The 21,237-nt window shown below is 42.4% G+C and overlaps 1 protein-coding gene across 10 annotated transcripts in view; it reads right to left on the bottom strand.

Moving 5' to 3' along the window:
• ST6GAL1 (ST6 beta-galactoside alpha-2,6-sialyltransferase 1) overlaps nucleotides 1-21,237 on the bottom strand; it is a 133,182-nt gene that overhangs the window by 85,896 nt on the left and 26,049 nt on the right. The gene's annotated exons all lie outside the window — the stretch shown is intronic.

Below are 21,237 nucleotides of genomic sequence, written 5' to 3'. Positions count from 1 at the left end.
ACTGTAAGGTTGGTACGAAAGTAATTGCAGTTTAAAAGGTTAAAAGTAATTGCAAAAACCACAATTACTTTTCCATCCACCTAACACTACAGTCACTGAGTCCTCGTGCTGCTTACTTGTTGTCATTGGCAAGAAAAGCAGCAATAAGAAGACTTAAGTTTAGATAAGGCTTGTGGACAACTGATTTTAATCAACAAATACATCAAACTTGCTCACAGTCTCCCTTTGACCTATAGTATATTATTTATAACGTTACAAATGTGAATTCAATTTCTAATTTATTTGGGGAGCATTTTTATGAGCCTAAATTTGCAATCCATATATGATTACAGCTGTCTGGGTGGATAGCATTTGTTTTTAAAGTAATTGTTGTTTTCCCTAATGCCAACGAAATTTATGTTCCATCTAGAAATTTTAGAAAATATAATTAAGTCAAAAGAAGGAAAAAAGTTACCTATTCTTTTTCCACTCAAGATAACTACAGGTAACACACCCTTCCTGGTTTTATTTATTATCCAGATTTTTTACAAAGACGCAATAAAGCTAGGCAATGTGGCTGTACCACAAATTGTACCCCACCCCCAAAGGCTGGACATTTAACTCATTTCCAATGTTTTTTGCTAATTATAAATACCGTGTTTCCCCGAAAATGAGACCTACCTGGACCATCAGCTTTAATGCGTCTTTTGGAGCAAAAATTTATATAAGACCCGGTCTCATTTTACTATAATATAAAACTGGGTCTAATATAATATAAGACAAGACCGCGTCTTATATTAATTTTTGCTCCAAAAGACACATTAGAGCTGATGATCTGGCTAGGGCTTATTTTCGGGGAAACACGGTAGTGCTTTGTAAAACTTGATTTCTGGAGGAAATCCATGGTTACTTCCTTAAGACACAGTCTTTAGAAGTCAAATTGCTGGGTCAAAAAATTTCCAAATTTCTCATGTGTAACATTCCTAGTGGAAATGAGTGTGGCTTCCAAGGAGTCTGGGTTATCATATTTCATGCTCATACTTAGCTCAGCCCAAGTCTAAGATAAGATCCATGATAATAAAATGATCTCCCAGATCAAGCTTGGGGAGGGCAGAGGGTGGTGCATGAGTAAAAATTGGTAAGGTGGGAAAAAGTGAGAAATCACTGAGGATCAGAGAAGGAGTGGTGATGCACAGGATGGTGTCCAGGAGAAAGAGACCCTGAGACACAAACAAGCATCATCCCGCAAGAGTGCAGATGCCAATAGGAACTAACACTAATATCAGATGAAACAAGCTGAAGCGAGCCTTTTGAGGGCATGGGAATGTCAAGGTCTTACAAAGATTAAGAGCAAACAACAAAGGCATTGGGTGAGATAGAAAAAAAAAAAAGTGGCTTGCAGCATTTGAGCACTTTGCTATTGTCTATAATTAATGCCAACAAAACACCAGGAGCCAGAGTTGCTATGGGGAGAGTGAGCCAGGCTAGGAAGACATCTGTACCTGCAAACACAGCTGAGCTGGTGGCCACCTGGGAGCTTGCCAGTAAGGAGCCTTCCCCAGGGAACAATAACAAGGTGCTCTCAGGGTGTGGGGACTACTGAGCTGCTGACACATCTGTCTCCTTGACAGGAAGGAGGCTGCCACTCTCCATCTCTCTCTAGCCAGCCTCTCATCTTCCTCTTACTCCAAGCCAAACCTTCAGTGAGAGATGGATAATTCGCCAAATAATCTGTCCAAACAGACTTAATGGATTTATGTGGCCCTGTGACCCAGACAAAGACCCTAGGAACCCAAGTCTTATGCCCCTTCCTAGCTGACCTGCCCCTTCTTGCCACTCTACTCCATGCATCCTGCACGCCAGCCACAGCAATCTGCAGACTAGTAAGGGAATGTGGGGTTCTAGTAATGCTTTCAATCCTTTGAAAGATGGTTTGCAAACCTGCAATGTTACTCAAATAGGCAAGTCATTCTACCTGCCCAACCTGCCACTACCCAACCCACTCACACGCTTGGGCCTCCCCAGATTGTCAAAGAGTGGAATTCTGATTTAAAAGCAACTCACACCAAATAAGGAAGCTAGACCAATCAGACACTTTCCAAATTGCAACTATAAAAAAGACTACAGTGAGCTGGTGGTGGCATCGTGAGAAGCAAATACCAAGCACAAGATCAAGTGATGGGGTGTTGGGGGCCTGCAGAAGGAGAGGAAGTTGGCTTACAAAGAAATCAGGGCACAGCCCTGGGGAGAGGCAGACCGGAAACCGTGCAGCCCCAGAGAGACCAGAGGCTTGGTGGCTTTCTAGTGGCTGCAAGCCTGGGTCTGTACTTCCTCCTTTGTATTTTTGTAAGTTTCCCCTGAATCCCTTCAATAACTCCTAAAGAGCTTGGTTTAGAGCAGCTCTGGGATCCCAGCTAGCTCCAGTTCGCTGAAGTCTAATCAGGCCGTGAGAGCAGAGGGACTCATGACCCATGACCCAGTGTAGGGCTTTGGCCATCCATTATGGCTGTTCAAAGCCTTTTTTTATTTTTATTTTTTAACTTCCTTCCAAAGGTTGTACCTGGGCTTTTGAATGATGAGGCAAATGGATAGGAGAGCCTTGCATTGCTGGTGTGGCTTTGCAGAAACATGAGAAATAAACAATAACAGAGCTATAGAGAAGGTAGATTTTTGTATTATAAGATTTTTCTATTATAAGTTTTTTCTATTAAGTTGCTAATACTAACTTCTCCTATCAGTATTACACATTCAGCTGATCACACGGTAACCTTGCATCCTTCTGTCCCTGAAAAACAGACATTCATGTGCTTCCTTAAAGTTTTAATACAGCATCTATTTAAGGCACGACCCCACTATACCCTGTGTGTCTTCTGCTCCTTGCCCTCCCTCCTGTCCCACAAAGGTTCCTGGCTTGACATCCAGATCTGGTTTCACTATTTTTACCAAGGCCTAACCAGTCAAAGTTTTACTTATCTGCTTCCTCATTCTCAGGCCCTGTTCTCTTCTTTGTCTCTCCTGCCCTCACTCCTGCCTGCACAGTCCCCCTACCTTACAGCCCCTGGCCGCTCCTCCGCTAATCTTTCCCCTCCACCCTCAGTCAGATCCAGAAGCATCCAAAAATGATTCTAAGGAAGAGAGCAAATAAATGAGAGGCTGCCTTGACCTCGTTAACTCCCACATGCCCCCAGCACGTGTTTCCTTCAGGTGTACAATGTACAAGGCACTGACCACAGACCAGAACTAGGCTTTCGAGAACCTACCAAGAACCAATGAACTCAAAGAAATTCATAAAATGAGCCAAGACCATACACCCTAAGAATTTCACAGCCAGCATCCCCTGATGTAAACATCCTCCAAGTAGGACCATAACTAAAGAGCTCGATTTTGAGTCAGAGAATGGGTTAGCCTGTCACAGGGGCAGAGCTCTGGCCCCAGGTCCCTGGCTTAAAAGAGAGACCACCACAAGGCCCACAGGGGTCCTGCAATAAAAGATAATCCTGTTAGCCCTGAACCCATTACTCCACATTATCTGGGATGTGAGTAATGGTTCTGATTGTGTTTGGACATGCAACCTAAATTAGCTAAGAGCTTTTATCGATTCTTGTGCATAAAACATTACAGGATCTGAGTCTCTACAAATGTGCTGAGCTCTGCAGTCAGATCAGAAAACACTGTACCCAAAATACAATAAGAACTTCTGCTAAAATCAGAAAACTTCCTGGAATATTTCTGCGCTCGCCTCCTCTCCCAGAGCTCTGGCCCGATCAGGATGGTTCATCTGTGGGGCCCAGATACAGGGCTCCTGTCCTAAACCAAGCATTAACCATAGTGTTCCTTTATATTTTTTTAATTTAATTTTTTTTTAGCAATTACTATGTGCCAGGAACTTTGTGTACTAAATTACTCATTTAGTCCTCACACAATCCTAGGAGGCAAAAAGAGTTTTCTTCATTTTCAGGTGAGGAAACAGAGCTTAAGGAAAGTGCCCAAGCACAAAACTGTTAAGTGACTAAGCCAGAATCCCACAACTGGCCTGCCTCCCGAAGCCTTTCTTCCCTCCTCCACTGTTAGGATAAAGCTAGGCCAAGTTCTGTCAATAAAGGAGCTGAAATTAAAGATGAGTTGAACACTGAATACACAGGTTCTGGCAAAAAGAGAAATGGTATAAGAATTTATTCTCGGAGAACTAGAAAAGGAAAGTTCTTCTGTCACTGCCATATGCAAACTTCCCAAAGGAGGGTACTCTCCTCATTTCTGTGACTGTGCTGTTACTATGTTTTCTGCAGCAAATAATCACTCAATTTTAATTGTGCCTATTTGAGATGCCAATCTGGATATATGGGGAGGCACTAAGTCCTTTTCTTAGTCAAAGCAATACACATACATGATTTCACACCCTGCCACACCCCACCATGCCCCTAATTTCTGTTGCCCAAATGCAACAACTGTCAACTCTTCTCTCGAGTTGTTAACTCATGTCTAGAGTTCCCTCAGTGTATCTAAACAACATGCTTATATGGCTCTTTTTTTTCAAATATTATTCATTGACTTCCTACTATAGAAAATGAGGATTTAACTCCCTTTACCACCGTCCCACTTACCTCTTCTACTTCCCACATTCTCTTAATATAGTTATACCATTTTTTTTTAAGTCAGCGCTAGAAGTTACATTATTATAACCAGAAAAATTATTGTTCACAGCTCGGCCATGTGGTGTGTTATGATTAATTCCTCTGCTGTACATTCCTTAGCTATCAGTACCTATCATTAATTCAACCCTCAACTTTCTAACAGTGTTTCGCTTGTTTGTTTATTTTTTAATTTCTTGAAACTCTCCATTCTGGAAACTTCTGTCCTCCTACTCCAACCTGAGCTAGTAGCTCTCTGGGTGTAAAGGGAAAATCCATTTCTACTGTGTTAATTTACTCCCTAATGTTAGAGGAACATATCTTCAACAGCTTCCTCAGAAAGAATGTATGGGAGGCAAAATACTTGAGACTTCTCATATCTGAAAATGCCATTATTCCACCCTCACATTTGATTAATAATTTGTATATAAATTCTCAGTTGGAAATAATTTCCTCTCAGAATTTGAAAGGTATGACTCCATTGTCTTCTAGCTTCTGGTGTTACCCTTGAAGCAGGTTTCAATTCTTATGTATAATCAACTTGGGTTTTCTTTTCCTCTGTCTAAAGATTTTCCTGTTTTTTTTCACAATGATATATTTTGGTGTGTGTCTTTTTTCATTCATAACCCTGGGCAGTCAAATGAGTTTTCCAGTCTAGACGCCCATGCCATTCAGCTCTCAGATTTTTTTCTTGTATTATTTCTTATAATTCTTCACCTCCATTGTCTCTATTTCTTTTTTCTGTAAGTCCTACTACTCAGATGTTTGAGTTCTTAGAATGATCCTTTATTTTTCATTTCATTACCTTTTTTTGTTGGATTTCCTGCATGATTTCTTCAACTTCATATTCCAGATCCTCTCCTGATGCATTTATTTCATCTATCACGCTTTAAATTTCCAAGAAGTCTTTCTTATTCTCTGCCTCCTCTTTTTGTAGCACAGTCTTTATTTTATAACATTATTATGATAACTTCTCTTGTCTCTATGACTCTAGTAATTATAGTTTTTATGAAGTTTTTTTTCTGTTCCCTACATTGTCTCTATTTCTTGTGAGATTTGGGGTTTTTTAAATGTTATTTTGTTGTTGTTGTGGTTTGTCTCTTTAGGTTTCCATCTTTCATGTTTCAAACTTCCTCAAATACCTGGTGATCCTTAGTGGTCTTTTTTAATTTAAAAGTGACACTAAGAAGCTGACTAGAAGCTCCGTGTGTGGGCAGTGCTGCTGGACTGATGGATCGTAACAGAGGGGCATTGAGAGTAATCTATGCATTTTATTTAAAGAACCCTAAATATCAATACCTATAGGCCTTTGCTCTTGGACTACTCAGTGTGTGCATACAGACTCCTTTAATCTCCTAACTAGGGAAAGGGAATATGACCCTAGCTTGCCAGTACTGTGGGAACCCACAAGAAAAAGAAGGTCGGGGAGGAGTGAGCTCACTGTTCAGTGTGTAGACTTTTATTCCCTCTCTGTTTTCGAATGGCATCTCACACGTTCCCATCTCAGTTCGGTCTGCTGGGCCTGATCTTAATCAGGTCTGAAAACTGAGTTTGTTCCTGGAAAGAGCCTTAAAAGAAACTTTAGTTACCAGGAAAAAAAGCTTTTTTTTTTTTTTTGCTTTTTTTCTTTTTTAACAGGCGTCGTTTCAAATGCCTGACATTTAGGAAAGTATTAACACAGGTTCACAATCACTTATCAGGAATCTTTGGGGCCTGATAAATATTGAAATTCAGAATTCTTCATATTTTAGAAAAGTAGTAGGTTGCATAAATCATATATTGTATCACATCTGCAGCAGTGACAGGGCAGCCTCCATAATAATGCAGATTAATATTTCTGCAAAAAAACAAATAAATACTTAAACTGAGTGGGTTAAATAAGGGTTTATAAATAGGCTCATATAAGTCCAGGTCAGGTTTTGCCACTAACTATGTTACGAATAATACTTGGTTTTCGCAGATTTTTAGATTTGGAAATGACAGATATGGATTATGTATGCATTTTCTATGTGCTTCCTATACCTCCTGTCACATCTGGGGCATTTTCATAGGAATTTTGTCACTCTGTAAAGCTGCTTGCTTGCAATGAGATGTGGAAAAAATGAGGCAGTTTGAGATGTGGGTGTTGGGGGAAGGCCAGGCTCACAGGGAGACAATATAATGGCAGAGTCATTTGGAAGGTTTGAGTCCCAGTGTTGTGCTAGAAAACTGTGCTACTTTGGAAAAGTTACTAAACTTCTTTAAGCCTCAATTTCCTCATCTATAAAGTGTGGGTTACTACAACTAATTTTGAGATGTTGTGAAGATGTAGTCAGCCAACAATTATGTATTGTGCGTGTTATTTCTGAAGCATGGCTCTGGGTACTAGGAAAATAATTATGAACAAAATAGATGAGGTCCCTATCCTCATAGACACAACTTCCTAGTAAGAAGAGACAAAGTCATATATGCCATTGAAGACCAAGAAAGCAGAATAAAAGGAAGAGAGAAAGTAAGGGGGTGAGGGGAGGAGGTAGGCACCAGAGTATTATCTTATATGAGATGGTCAGAATGGCCTTTCTAATAAGGTGACACTTAAATAGAAACCTGAAAGAAGAGAAGGAATAAATAGTGAGAATGCACAAAGGAGCGGTGTTCCAACTGAAGGGAATACCAAGTGCAAACGTCCTGAGATAGAAACGTGCTTTCTGTCTAAGTAGCAAGGTCAGTGAAGTGAAACAGAATGAAGAGGCAGAAAAGAGAAAGAGATGAAGTCTGTGAGGACCTGAGGGGCCAGGTCATGTAGAACCTTGTAGGCCCTTCTAAGAACCTTGGCTTTGAGTGAAATGGGAAGCCTTGTTAGTTTCTGAGTAGAAAAATGACATGATACTACACCTTTAAAATGATCACCCGAGTTGCTATTTTGAGAAGAGACCATAAGCACAAGAATGTAAGCAGGAGGCCTCGTTATAAGCTATTCTAAAAATTAAAAGTAGAGATTGATCTGTCTCGGACCAGCGTGAATTTAGTGGATCAAATTAGTAGTCAGTTTCCCAAGTTATGTTCTAAGCACATTTGATATGGTTTGCTCAGAGTGGATGCAGCTTGAGAGAATGAGAGTCAAGAGTGATTCTGGAGTTTTAAACCCTAGCAACTAGAAATAAGTTGTTTCCTGTGTGATGGCTGTTTTAGAGAAAAAAGCAGCAGTTCAGTTTTGGACTTGTCATTACTGAGATGTCTATTAGACACCTAAGGAAATTCGTTGAGTAGATGATTAAATATATGAGTGTGGTATTCAGAGGAAAGGTCTGGGATGGAGCTATCAATTGGTTGTCAGCATGTGGGTCATAGATCACCAGGGAGTGAGAAGGGGCCAAGTCCAAGGGCTGCACCCTGGGGCACTCCAAAGTGAACAAGTGAAGATGAGCCAACAAAGATATTGAGAAGGAAAATCTAGCGAGAGAAGAGAACCAAAGAGGCTGATGTTCCAGAAGCCCAGGGAGGACATTTTTTCAAGGAGGGGTGGAATAATCCACTATATAAAATGCTGCTGATAAATCAAATTTAGGACTGAGATTTGACCATTGGATATGGCAATATGGAGGTCACTGGTGAACCTCACAGGTGTAGTTTTTGTGGAGTGATGGAGGCAAAACAGTGATTAGACTGGGTTTAAATAATGAGAGAAGAAGAACTGCAGGGAGCAAGCATAGATGACTCTCTCAGGAGCAGAGAAATGAGGCAATAGCTGGAGGGGTAGATGAGGTCAGAAGATGTGCCTATGCATATCTGTGTGTGGGTGAGAGAAACAACAGTCATAGATGGAGAGAGAGGGAGGGAAGGAGGAAGAGAAGGGGAGAGAGGAGGGAAGGAAGGAGGGAGAGGAGAGAGAGAGAGAGAGAGAGAGAGAGAGAGAGAGAGATTGAGCATTGCGCTTGGGGTTGATGGAACTCACAGATCACCCTTCCGACCCACACTGCTCCTGTCCCAAATTTGATAACAACCATTTTGTGCCAAAGTTTTGTGAAACCCCTCCTGTCCACACACCACCTGAAGCTTGCATTTCAGGGGTTCCACATTTGCAATTCCTATCTCATAATCTATTCTATTCACTCTGGGAAGGTCACCCTTGATCTTAGCCCTGAGCCTGGAGACCTCTGTGATGTGACACTTCAACACCCTCTCTCCAAGTCAAGCCTAGCTGGGTCCCTATCTATGTCTACCCACCTGATGGAGAAAGACTGCAGACTCTGAGCCACACTGTGTGGGCTCCAATGCCAGCAGACAGCAGAAGCCGTGTGGGCCCACCTGCTGGGGGAGCCCCTACTGTCAGCGCCTGCCTCCCACAGTGGAGGATGGATCTAATGACAAATCCCAGTGTGAACCTCCTTCTTTCTGGTCCTACTGTTCACCCCACCCCCACCCTAGCTGCCTGCAAACCCCTCCTTCGAAGGGTCTCATCTCTTCTTCTCTGACCCTACCCTGCACCTGCCTCTTGCTCCCACAGCAATCTGTGCAGCTCACGTGCATCTGTGCCCTGATCACATATGCCCATCTTTCCTGCCAGACAAAGTCCCCTCCATGGAGAGGCTGGGCCTTGTGTATCTTCATATCCACAGTGCCTAACAGAGTGGCCCATAAGATGACCCATAAGTGAGAATAGCCACTAGCAAGTGCTGTGGCATTAAAAATTGCTACCATTTATTGATCACTAACCACAAGCCAGCACTAAGTTAAGCACGACATAGCACTCCCACAATGCTATGCAGTGAGAATGATTCATACAGAATAGAGATTCGAAACTGAGGGTCAGAGAAGTTCCCAAATTCACACAGCTGGCAAGTGCCACATCTAGAATTAACCCCAGGTTGGCTACAAAGCATGCGGGTTTTTCCCAATACATAAGGGCTTTCTCAGAAAAGTAACCCTGCGCATGGTGATGGAGAAGGCAGTGAGTGTCCCCCAGACCTCGCACTGGGAGTCGCCAGGACTGTCTGGGAGAGGAGGGTAGAACTCTCCAAGTACAGAAAGCATTTCCCTGGGGGACACCTTTCTTTCCTCTCCTCCCTACCCGCTCTCTCCTCTCCTCCAAATGTATAGGCCAGAATAAGATGTTTATTGTGTGGAGCAAAAAAGGAACTAGCATAAGCCCTCCGGCAGGAAGCATATTCTGGGGATTTCATACTAATGCTGTCATGAGCCACCCCCAGCTCAGGCCCCGGGCCAGCATCTTCCCAACCCCGTACAATTGACAAAGGCAATCCCTACAGTTCGCTTAAGTATTTGATGATTCAGCCTAACTGCTTTTATCAGAGCTCCCTCCCTGTCTTCTTCCCTCTCTCACCTGCAACACACTCCCATGACCCTGGTTCCCAACACGATAAGAAAAACAACAGCAAGGTCCAAGCTTGACTCCCCACCAGGGTTCAGCTCCATGGATCAGCCCAGAGAACATTCCCTATTTCATCTTGCTGCTTGTCTCTCACTTAAGTCCAGAAGTGACGGGTAGAAAAAGGACTGTCCGGTGGGCCGGAAGGACCCACCAGAGCCCCAGGTATTCCCCACCACAGGCTCCTGCAGCTCCATTGTGTCCTCACACCTTGACCTTCCCTAGAGGGCACCAGCTCATACCCACGGGTGGTTGAGTGTGAGCGCACTTCACAGGGCCTCCTGTAAGGACTGGGCATGGTGCTGGGCCCAGGGCTGTGCAGAGAACCCAGTCAGCACCCCGCTGTCCGGGAAGCCATTGTATAACACAGCTAACTTCATAAAATGTGATGAGTACAGTGTACAGATTAAGGTTTTCTCTTTCCTTTGGGTGTCATGGATTTGACGGGCTTATCTTGAGCTGAAGTTGAGCTAACAGACGGATCTGGGCATAGCAGAGAGACCAGTGGGATGAGGAAGGAACTGATCATGCCATCAGTAAGGAGAAGTTAGCTTTCTGGAAAACCCCCACCCATAACACACACAACAAGGCCTTTGGACCCTCAGCAGCACGCCAGGCCCCATCCCAGGCCCTAAAACAATCCTGGTCCTTCCTGAAGCAATTGTAAGTTGCCTCAGACCACAGTAGCTCAGTGCTGAGGTCTGGCTACAGGCCCACCCTGCTCTACTGTGTCAGAGTCCAATTTCTTTGATGCCAGGGCCCTACCTTGATCTCGTCAGTACTCCTGGAGAAGAAACAGTGCTCCAGAGTCCCCTGACAACTTTGTCCTCCTGTCCCTTTCCCAGACGACAAGTCTCTACCAGACAGACGCAGCAGGAGCCTGCTCGCCTGGCAGCTCCAACATTCCTTCCTGTGGCCTGGCATGTCTGGAACACCCTCCTCTGCCCTGTATAACTCACCAAGCTGTTGACAGCCATCCCCACTCAACTCTCTGACCCAGACTTTCCCACCAGGAAGGCGGGCGGCCTGCCTCCCTCCCTCCCTACTATCTCCCACCGCAGCCCCTAACTGTAAATTCACAGAGGAGCAAGAAGTGTGTCAGAATAACAAACCCTTCTGTGTGGTTCTTTTATACTTTATCATCTTTTCACATCTATGATCTAATTTGAACATAAAAAACAGAAGTGAGGTTAGACAGCCCCACCATTAGGGATAAACCCCTTTTATGACTAAACAAATTAGGATTGGGATTAAATAGTTTGGGGCTATACAGCTGCTGGAGGGCAGAGTCTGAACCACAATTTAAGCTTTTACATTTACCTAAAGATTTTCCTATAAAATTTACATGTGAAATATATTTACATTTCATAGGTCTATATGGATGTAAGTATATAAAATATATTTACTTATAAAGTCCCTATAAAAATATATCTTTACATTTATTTGTGTTTTTATACTTGATGTTCTGCTGTGGACTACAAATCAGCACAGGAGAACCATGGGCTTCGGAGTGCAGGCAGCTCCAGGGGTTCAAATCACAGTCTTACTGTGCAGCTTTGGGCAGGCGTTGTGCAATGTTGGCTCTCTCAATATGACTTTCCTCATAGGGCTAATTATACCCGTTCTGTGGGCTGTTGGGCAGCCTAGAGATATCTGTGTGTCATACCTGCTAGGCTGTGGGCACTTAATGAACAGTAGCTATTCTTTCATGCATCCTTTGTTCTCCAGCCATAACAAATTACTCCCATTAGCCAGACATGCCACATACTTTCACTCCTCCAGGCTTGCGTGCTCCTGCTCTCCTGTCCCCCAGGCTGAAATAGCCTTTCTCCATTCTCAGCCTATCAGAACTCTGCTCATCCTTCAACACCCAATTCAAACTTCACCCATTGTCCTCTGGGCCCCAACACCTAGAGTGTGGTGTTCACATAACAGACTCACCCACTTCCCCATGAAAAGACCGTGTCTTGTTCCAACCCCCTCTCCACACCCTGAGCGTTAGTATTTAACAGTGCCTTTTAAAATAGCCTTAGTGGTTTTATTCACAGAAGACCAGCTCATTGTTTTTTTTAAAAAATCAATCAACACACAAAATTACACAGAGCTAAACATCACCTAAGATCCCTCCACTTACATATGGATAGAAGAGTGGAGGATAGAAGAATGCATGAAAAAATAATGGATTGAATTGCTTTATAAAATAGCTATTTTTAAAATTGCATTTTAATTCTACAGAAAAGTAAAATAACGGAAAGGCTGAACTTTTAACACATTTCTCCACCAAAAGATATTACTTCTTTAAACATCCTTTCAAGTTTAAGAAAAAAAAAATTAATTGAAGGGTCAGAGCCATGACTTTAACACCTTATTTGGTCAGTAAGAGAGAGGGAAAGGTAGCACCTGCATGTCCTCCCATTTCCTCCCCGAGCTCTCTGTTTCTATTACATTCTTTTTACATTGCCACATTCTGTTCCTTAGCCTTACTTCCCACTCTTGCTTAGCTTTTCTCTATTGCAGTGGATGAAGAGTTCACCAAATGACCTTTAACCACACCTTCCTAAGTTTGTTTTGATTAATCTTTTTCATCATCAAGTAGGTTTTCCCAAGAAGAGCTCATATGTGCTATAGTCCTTGAGGTCTTGAACGTCTGAGAATGGCCTTATCCTTGCAGAGTGATTTAATTAAGTGTAAAATGCTTCAGTCACACTGCCTTTCCCTCAGAATGCTACATATTTCTTCTCTGTGTTCTCAACTTTTTCTTCTGCTGCAGATCATGTCTAAGGTCAACATGACCCTTTCCCTGTGGCAGAGATGAATTGCTCCCAGTATGCATTTCCTCATTTCCCTTTCGGTAATAGAAAAACTCTGAGTTTTAAGAGTGCACACCCAGCTGGAGGTATTTCCCAGCCTTCTTTGCAGCCAAGTAGGTCCATGTGACTATGTTTTGGTCAATGGACCGTGAGCAGAAGTGGCATGTGTCTGCGCAGGTGCTACAGTTACACTTCTGAAGGATTATCTTTGTACAACCTTTAAATCTCTGATTTTTTCTCTGATAAATGTTTTTTCCTCAGCGTGTACTGTAATTTTCCTCAAGACTCTCTCTCTGTTAGTAATGTGGATGCTACTTTGTTCCTTATTAACTTTCATTAACTCTAGTGGTGTTTGTATCTTCAATTTTCTCCTCAGCTCTGTAATTGCACTTTTTTATTCATTCTGTAATTTCACCATCTTGCCTTTTAGCTCTCAACTGATTAGTTTTCAATACACTTTATTTTGAATAAATCAGTAAATACCTATACTGCCTCTCCAACTCAAGAGCCAACTTCAACACAGAAATTATCCTGGGGGATGGGAAGAATGGGCCAAAGGTATCCCAGCTATCATTGGGTGAGACAAAATAATTTTACTCATATGTCATGCCTTCCACCTTCCTGGTCCTACTCATCTTTAAAGGGACAGCCCACCTTCTCCAGACTCCTCCTGCCCACGCTGATTGCTTCCTCTCCAGTCCCCAAAGGGCTTCCCTGAACTAAATGATTCACAGGTAATACATGGTCTACTAAATGAAGCTGGAACTTTTGAGGAAAGGGAAGAACCTTCTCTTTCTCCCTTGTCACACATAGTTGGGCATATAAATGTTTTCTTTACAGATTTCTGGACTATTGATTTTCTGAATGAAAAGGAAGGTGAAAACTAGAACCAAGACTCAGAAGATGCTTCAACATCAGACCCACTAATCCCAAAATAACTGTAAACTGGAAAACACTGTAAGGCAGGTGGAAGGAAGAGGATCCAGCAAGAATATTACCCATGAAAGACTAATAGAGAGGAAATAAGCACTTTAGTCAGCAACGAGACCTTCCCAACCTACCTCGGCAGGCACTGTTGGGGGGCTGAGCACGCCTACCTTCAAGTCCAAGCACCTCAACTAACTCACTGTCTGACTTTGAATGAATCACCAAATCTCCTTCAGCCTTTGTTTCCTCATCTATTAAGTGGAGATAAGAATAGGATATGCCACATAGGGAGGTTACGAAAATCATATTAGATAATGCATGTAATGGCTCCAGCCTCATCCTTCACCACTTCCTGCCTGTCTGCTTCTCTCCCGGAACACCAACCCGTTAATGGTTGCTCCACACTTGCAACAAGCCATTCTTCACCCCACACCTTTGCTCCTGCAGCCCCTTCTCCTTCAAATGCCCTTTTCCCAGAGACTAACAGCTACTGCCTTCTAAGACCCAGCATAGGCATCGCCTCCTCCAGGAGACTTTCCCAAACTCACTGTATCTTCTTCCAGCCTCTGTGAATACCCAAACCATAATATTTATCACACTATGTTGTAATTAATATTCATATTGTATTATTACTATTGTATTAATATTGTAATATTAATATTGTACAATATTATTATAACATTAATATTGTTGTAATTAATATCTGCATGTCCACCTCCAACTAAGCTCTTAAAGGAACAGAACTGTGGGAATATTTGGGTCTATGTTCTAAAAATGAGCACTGTGTACTGCTGGTGGGATTGCAGACTGGTGCAGCCACCATGGAAATCAGTATGGAGGTATCTCAAAAATCTGAAAATGGAGCTACCTTATTCCACTCCTAGGTATCTATCCAGAGAAATCCAAAACTCTAATTCAAAAAAATGTATGCACCCCGATGTTTATTGCAGCACTATACACAATAGCCAAGACATGGAAACAACCGAAATGCCCATCGGTAGACGACTGGATTAAGAAACTGTGGTACATTTATACAATGGAGTATTATGCAGCCATAAAGAAGAATGAAATCTTACCATTTGCAACAACATGTAGGGACCTAGAGAACATTATGTTAAGTGAAATAAGTCAGACAGAGAAAGACAAATACCATATAACCTCATTTATATGTGTAATCTAAAGAAAAGAATGAATGAATGAACTAATCAGAAACAGTCTCAGATACATAAAGGAAAAACTGAGGGTGGCTAGATGGGAGGAGGGTGGGGATAAGGGGGAAGGTGAGGGGATTAGAAAGCATGATCAGTAACCACAAGATGGCCACAGGGATACAAAAGTCAATTTGGGGAAGGTAATCAATAATGTTGTAAAGATTTTGTAGGGTGTCCGATGGACACTTGTCTCATTAGGGAGACCACCTCAGGGATGATGTAGATGCCTGATCACTGCACTGTACACCTGAAGCTGAAGCTGAACAATAATGAATGTCAACTACAATTTTGTATATATATATATATGGTTATAAAAAGTGGAGTTCAGCATTAGGAATAGAGACAGTGGAAATGTAATGACTGTATGCGATGTCAGAGGGGTAGTAGACAGGGTGGGGGGTTATCACTGTGTGAGGGATATAAATGATAAATGTCTATTACATTGTTTTGTACACCTGAAACTAATAAAAAAACAAAAATTAGAAATAAATAAATAAAAATGAGCATTGTGCATGGGCTACAGCAGGCACACTCAATGATTGTTGAATGAATGAACAAAGCAAGAACTCTGAAAAAAAGAAGAAGAGGGTGATACAGGAAATCTGTCTGCCACTAACTTCCAAGGCCCTGCGATTTCCCCTGAATATGTGTGTGTATATCTACAGTGGGTGTTCTTTATGAAGATATTCCTAATGCCTAGCACAATGCCTAGCACACAATAGGCACTCAATAAATATTTGATGAATAAAGTAATATTAAATAAACTTAACAAAAGAAGATATTATTTAAGAGCCTAGAAGCACGGCTGCAAGACAAGCTCTTAACAATGCTGATATTGAGCTCCATTTAGAAACCAAAGGCATTTAAGGTAGCCAAGCTGTGGTACCCACCAATCTGTGGCCATGCTCTCTACTCGTGTTTATTCCCAATCATAACCAAATAATGAATACAGGTAGATATCAGAGTTTTAAAGGGCAAGCAAAAAAGAAAAAGGCAAACTGGTTTTGATGCAAACAACTCTGACTGAACAGGGAAATGAAGGGACGGACAGGTGGCTCAGTAGGTTAGAGCGCGAGCTCTGGGCAATGGGGCTGCGGGTTTGATCGCAACATGAGCCAGCCAGCTGCGCCTTGTGCAATTAAAATGAAGTCAATGAGCTGCCACTGGTTGGAGCGCGTCCTCTCAACCAGAAGGTTGCCGGTTCGACTTCCGCAAGGGATGGTGGGCTGTACCCCCTGCAACTAACAATGGACCTGGAGTTGAGCTGTGCCCTCCACAACTAAGACTGAAAGGACAACAACTTGACTTGGAAAAATCCCAGAAGTACACGCTGTTCCCCAGTAAAGCCCTGTTCCCTTTCTCCAATAAAATCTAAAAAAAAAAGGGGGGGGGGGGATGAACAAAATGTATGCTGGATCCAAATGTCATGCTATTCATATGTGACTGTCCATTGATTTCTTTCCATTCATATGTTCTTAGGGGAATGGTAGAAAGCTTCTATAAGGAGAAATTCAGCCAAGTCCCCAATGAAACACAAGGACAAAGCACTTCTCAGACCCAAAGGACTGGGAATTATTAGCAGTGGGAGAACCTGTATCATGGCGTAGGAAAGAGCTGCACCCAAAGCCAGCTTCACTGCTTACCAGCAGTACATTTTGGGGTGAGTCTCTACTCTCAGAAGCTCACTTTTCTGATCTGCAAAATGGGGTTAATGATACCATGACACCGAAGTGTTGCTGCAAGGACTGGATGAGAGAATACACACACCAGGCCTCCTCATGGCCAGGCGCTCAGCAAAGGCCCAAAGATGCTAAGCCTGTCATGTCTCCCTCACCAGGACTCAGCTAAGTCTTAAGCCCAAGAGGATCTTCCTCAACTGCAGGAAAGAAAAGGACAAGCATTCAACGTGATGGGTGCTGTCAACTCCAGTTCAGAAGACTTTCAAAAGGTTGCAAAGGATAGAGTGCTCCTAAAATTAAAGCTGAGCGACATCTCAGCACGGTGCCAGGGGAACCAGGAGATGGATGCAAATTTAGAAAGGTTATAATGAAAAAAAATTACAATCATCTTCCTGGGACATGTAGTGCTTTTCTGGTTGCCAAATTTCCTGGTCATCTAAAGTATATGTGGTATGTTATTCCTGTGGAAATAAGGTATGAATACAGAGCCAAGCAGAGCTGTATCCAAGGACAGACAGGAGTAGGGTTCCCAAGACCCAGGGGAAACAATGTTTAAACCTCCTTTGAAGATTTCCATTTTATTCTTTTCAGGGCAGGTGAAAACTGCTCCAGGACGTCATGCATAACTTGTCCCACCCACTCAGTCCAAGTTTGCATCTTTCTGCTTCTTGCCCTATAGCCACAGACTTTCAAAGTTGGAAGAGGCGTTTTAGGTCAACCTCTCTGCAAAGAAGGAATCCTCTGATGACAAACACGTTCACTTGAAACTTTTGCTTGGATATTCCCATGACAAGGAGTGCACTGCTTTGTGACACAGCTAATTCCATTGGGCGGTTCTGCTAAGTTCTTCCTCATCTGATTCCTGCAACTTTTTCCCCATCTTCTACTGGTTCTCCTCTCCATAGCAGTCACTCAATATGATTCAAGCCCTTCCTCCACAAGAAGGAGGTGCCCCTTATTTTATCTCCTGCAGGCTAACAAGCCCCAGTTTCCACATTTATTCCACCTCCAGTATATGGTACCTCAAACCTCTGTCTTCCAAGTAGCCCATTTCTGGGTGCTTCACTTTATCATGATCTGTATTGGACCCAGGGAAACATAACACTCCAGATGGGTCTGAACAACCAGACAGAGTAAAACTGGCATCGTCCCTCCTCCAGAGCTTGAGCTCAAATACTCCTCTTCTTGGTTTCCCTCTCCTCTCTCACTCAAGTTCCAGTCCTCCCACTAGGTCCCCAGTGACCCTGAGAACAGAAACAAATTTGGAAGTGCCAGAGATGGTGGGAAGTGGAGGAGGTGATGACGCAGCTCAATTTCTTGTACTGGCAGCCAAGGGCACCCAACCAAGCAGGCTATGTCCAAAAATAGCCTTCCGTGCAAACCGTCTCCTAGTAACTATTTGGGAGCCCTTCATTCCAGCTTTTTAGGGTATAGTCCTCGGTGTCCCTGCACCCCTTTTCTTGCCACTCTTTTCAGAGTTGGATGGACTGGCTTCATTTAGCCACTGACACAACTATTGTTCCATATGTCCAACGTCTAAATACATTTAAAAATATATTTTTATGGAAATAGATTAATGTCCATCAACAAAAGACCAGTAAACACATCCATAGCATAGAATGTACACAGCTATAAAAAAATAATATGTATACACTGACATGGAAATACCTCTAATACACATAGTAAATTGAAAAAGGCAACCTTGTAAAGTGCAGTGATTATAACATAATCCATTTACTGAGCTTTTAAATTGTATCTGCTCATAACCATGAATAGAACACAAATGCATAAAAAGGGAGTGAAGGACCCACAACAAACTGTAAACTGTAGTCACTTTGGAGAGAAGTGGAATTGTGGGGAATGAAGGCAACAGGTGAGGGGGTAATTTTTTACTCTATTTGAAGATTCTAAAACCAAATATTTATTATTTGTGTGAAAAAGTTCCCTGATCTTCTGTATAACTTTTGCCCTTTGCCATTTGATGATGTCAGATTTGGAAGGGCCTAGAGAGCTGAGAGTTGAGTCCCTAAGGTGGTGCACATCTTGCCCAATCCAGGGTGGCACACATCTTGCCCAATGCCCCACAGCTACCTAATGACAGGCGGAGACCACCAGTCAGTGTGCAGGCCCTGACAAAATGGGAATCAGTGGATTAAAGAAAGAGCTTTCATGTAATGACTAACTCAAATCAACTTTTTTCTTTTAGTTGAGTCAAAAATTCCTACTTGGCTACAACAGTGAGTTAGAAGAGACCAAGACTCATCAAAATTGGAGGGGGCGAAGGGAGCCTGTCTCTTTCCCTGGAGGAAAAGGGACGTTAGGGAAGGCCTGTTACTCGGCACAGTTGGCAGGGCCCTACCTTCTCTGGATTTCCTTGCCCTGTCCATAAATCAGAGGCAAGGGGCTGAGTAAGAGGGGATGGGAGAGATTGGATTTGCAAGCATAGGGCGCTCTCCATGCTACGTAGGTGTTTATCTGAGCCATGACCACATCTTCAGAATGAGAGCCTGGCAGCAACACTACTACCAAATACACACTGCTGTGGAGGGGCCATCAGTCTGTGACCTCAAGTTCATACGGACACTGCCTTCAGGAAGGGAAGGCTGAGTTCACGCCTGATTCAGTTCAGACTAATATGGAGCTGCTGGGCTGTCACATGGATTACTTCATTTGATACTCACCAAATTTTCACAGATGTGCTCAAAGAAATTCAAAAGTCACTTGCCACAAGCATACACCTGGTGAAGAGTGGGGCCCTTATGCAAAATCAGGTTTCCTGACTCTAAACTCGGCACTCCCTCTATCCTGTTTCTTTGGGGCACAGAACCTGGAAGAAAAACTCACTTGAGAGATAAAACTTAAGAAGTTCTCAGGTTAGTGTTCTCTCTCTCTCTCCCTCTCTCTCTCTCTCTCCCCATCCCATAACAGTGACAGCAGAGACAGGCTCCAAGAGTAGCACGACAATACCTCAAATACACATCATGAAGCTCAGTGAAATATTTATAGCTGGGCTGATAAGATGGCACAAATGCGCTTCAAAGTAATCTGGGTGGAATGTGGAGTTATAGATTGGCCTACATTTTGGTAATTGTTGTAGATAAGTGATTGTACATGGGGGTTCATTGTAGCATTTTGCATGTTGGAAATTTTCCGTAATAACACTTGTTTATAATACATCATGTAAATGATCATTTCTCTCAGTTTGTCACCTGGTAGGAGGTTCCATTTTAATTAACCTTCTGCCTGCTCTCACGGTCAGAAAAATATTAGGACTAAAGATTTCTGCAGCTTGTGAAAATTCCAATTATAGCAATAATAGCTATCACTTACTGAGTGCTTTCTGTATACCTGGCACTACACTGGACCCTTTCCCTGTGATTTTATTTAATCCTTACAATGGCCTAGTGAGGTAAAGTAGTGAGTTAAGTACCTTGTCCAAGTTTACACCAGTGATAAACGGTGAGCAACAATTCAAATCCTGAGTTTCTTGTGTTCTTAATTTCTACTGTTCCCACAAGATATAATACTTAGGTACTTTAAGAGTTTATACGTAATTGGGACTAAACCTATGAAATTTTTTTTTAATGATCATACCCTTTAGAAAGTGTCTCAGTTATTTCAACATTAGAATTCTATTCTATGGAAATTATCTGGAATATGGACAGATTTATTCACAAACATGTTAATTTTCGTGTCGATGAAAATTGGGAAAAAATTAGAAGTGGTTTGACTATCTAGCAATGGCCCTCCTCCAGGAAGCCTTCCATACTGCTCCAGTCTTGGGTGGCGGCCCCTGCCGTTGGTCCACAGCATCCTGCATTAGTCTCTTGTTACCTTGACTCCCTGTTCATACCGTGAGCTTCTTAAAAGCTGAGCTTTTCTTATAAATCTTTGGTTTCGAGTGAGCACTCAAATATGTGAGGAATGAATTAACAAATGACCCTGGAGTTGCTTATTTAATAGATAAACTGAAAACTGGGGTGTTGAATTAAGTTGGTGGGGATTACAACACGAGGGAAGGACTAGAACCCAAGGCCACACGCAGGGCCCTCCCCCCTCTACCTTGGACTTTAGACTTCTTCTAAAATAAAATAAAAATGACTGGTGTTTGTACACTTGAGGCAGGGGTGGGAAGCTGGAGGCTCCTTCCTCTACGTGGAAGTGATCAGAGCCCATGGGACCACATGACCTTGAAGATGCTAAGCAGCTGATATGAGTGATGAACAGACACAACTTTAATGTGGATATAAACTCTGACATGTATGAGAAGGTTAAGCAAGACAGGCAAAAGATAACTGCACATACAATGTGTTCTCAATCATTTAGAGAAAACACATCCATAAAAAAAAAAAAAGACCAGAAGGAAAATTGCCGAATATTAACAATGGCTGCCTTTCAGTAATAGAATTTTTTTCTGTTTCTCTCTACGTTTTTGTACGTTGTTCTCAATGAGCGTGCTTTATTCTTATAATCAGAGTAATAATCAAAATGATAAATACAATCAGTAAATCACCAAATTGATTCTGAAGGCTAACCTGACGCTTCTAGTAATGACTTAGAAAATCATCCCAGTATTTTAATGTCAAACTGCATTACTTATGTTACCATTACATAAAAGCCCGTGAAAAGTATATC

The sequence above is a fragment of the Rhinolophus sinicus genome, linkage group LG01, assembly GCF_036562045.2.
Source record: "Rhinolophus sinicus isolate RSC01 linkage group LG01, ASM3656204v1, whole genome shotgun sequence".
NCBI lineage: Eukaryota > Metazoa > Chordata > Mammalia > Chiroptera > Rhinolophidae > Rhinolophus > Rhinolophus sinicus.
The sequence above is the reverse complement of the archived record's forward strand: the minus strand, read 5'-3'. Positions and strand labels throughout refer to the sequence as shown.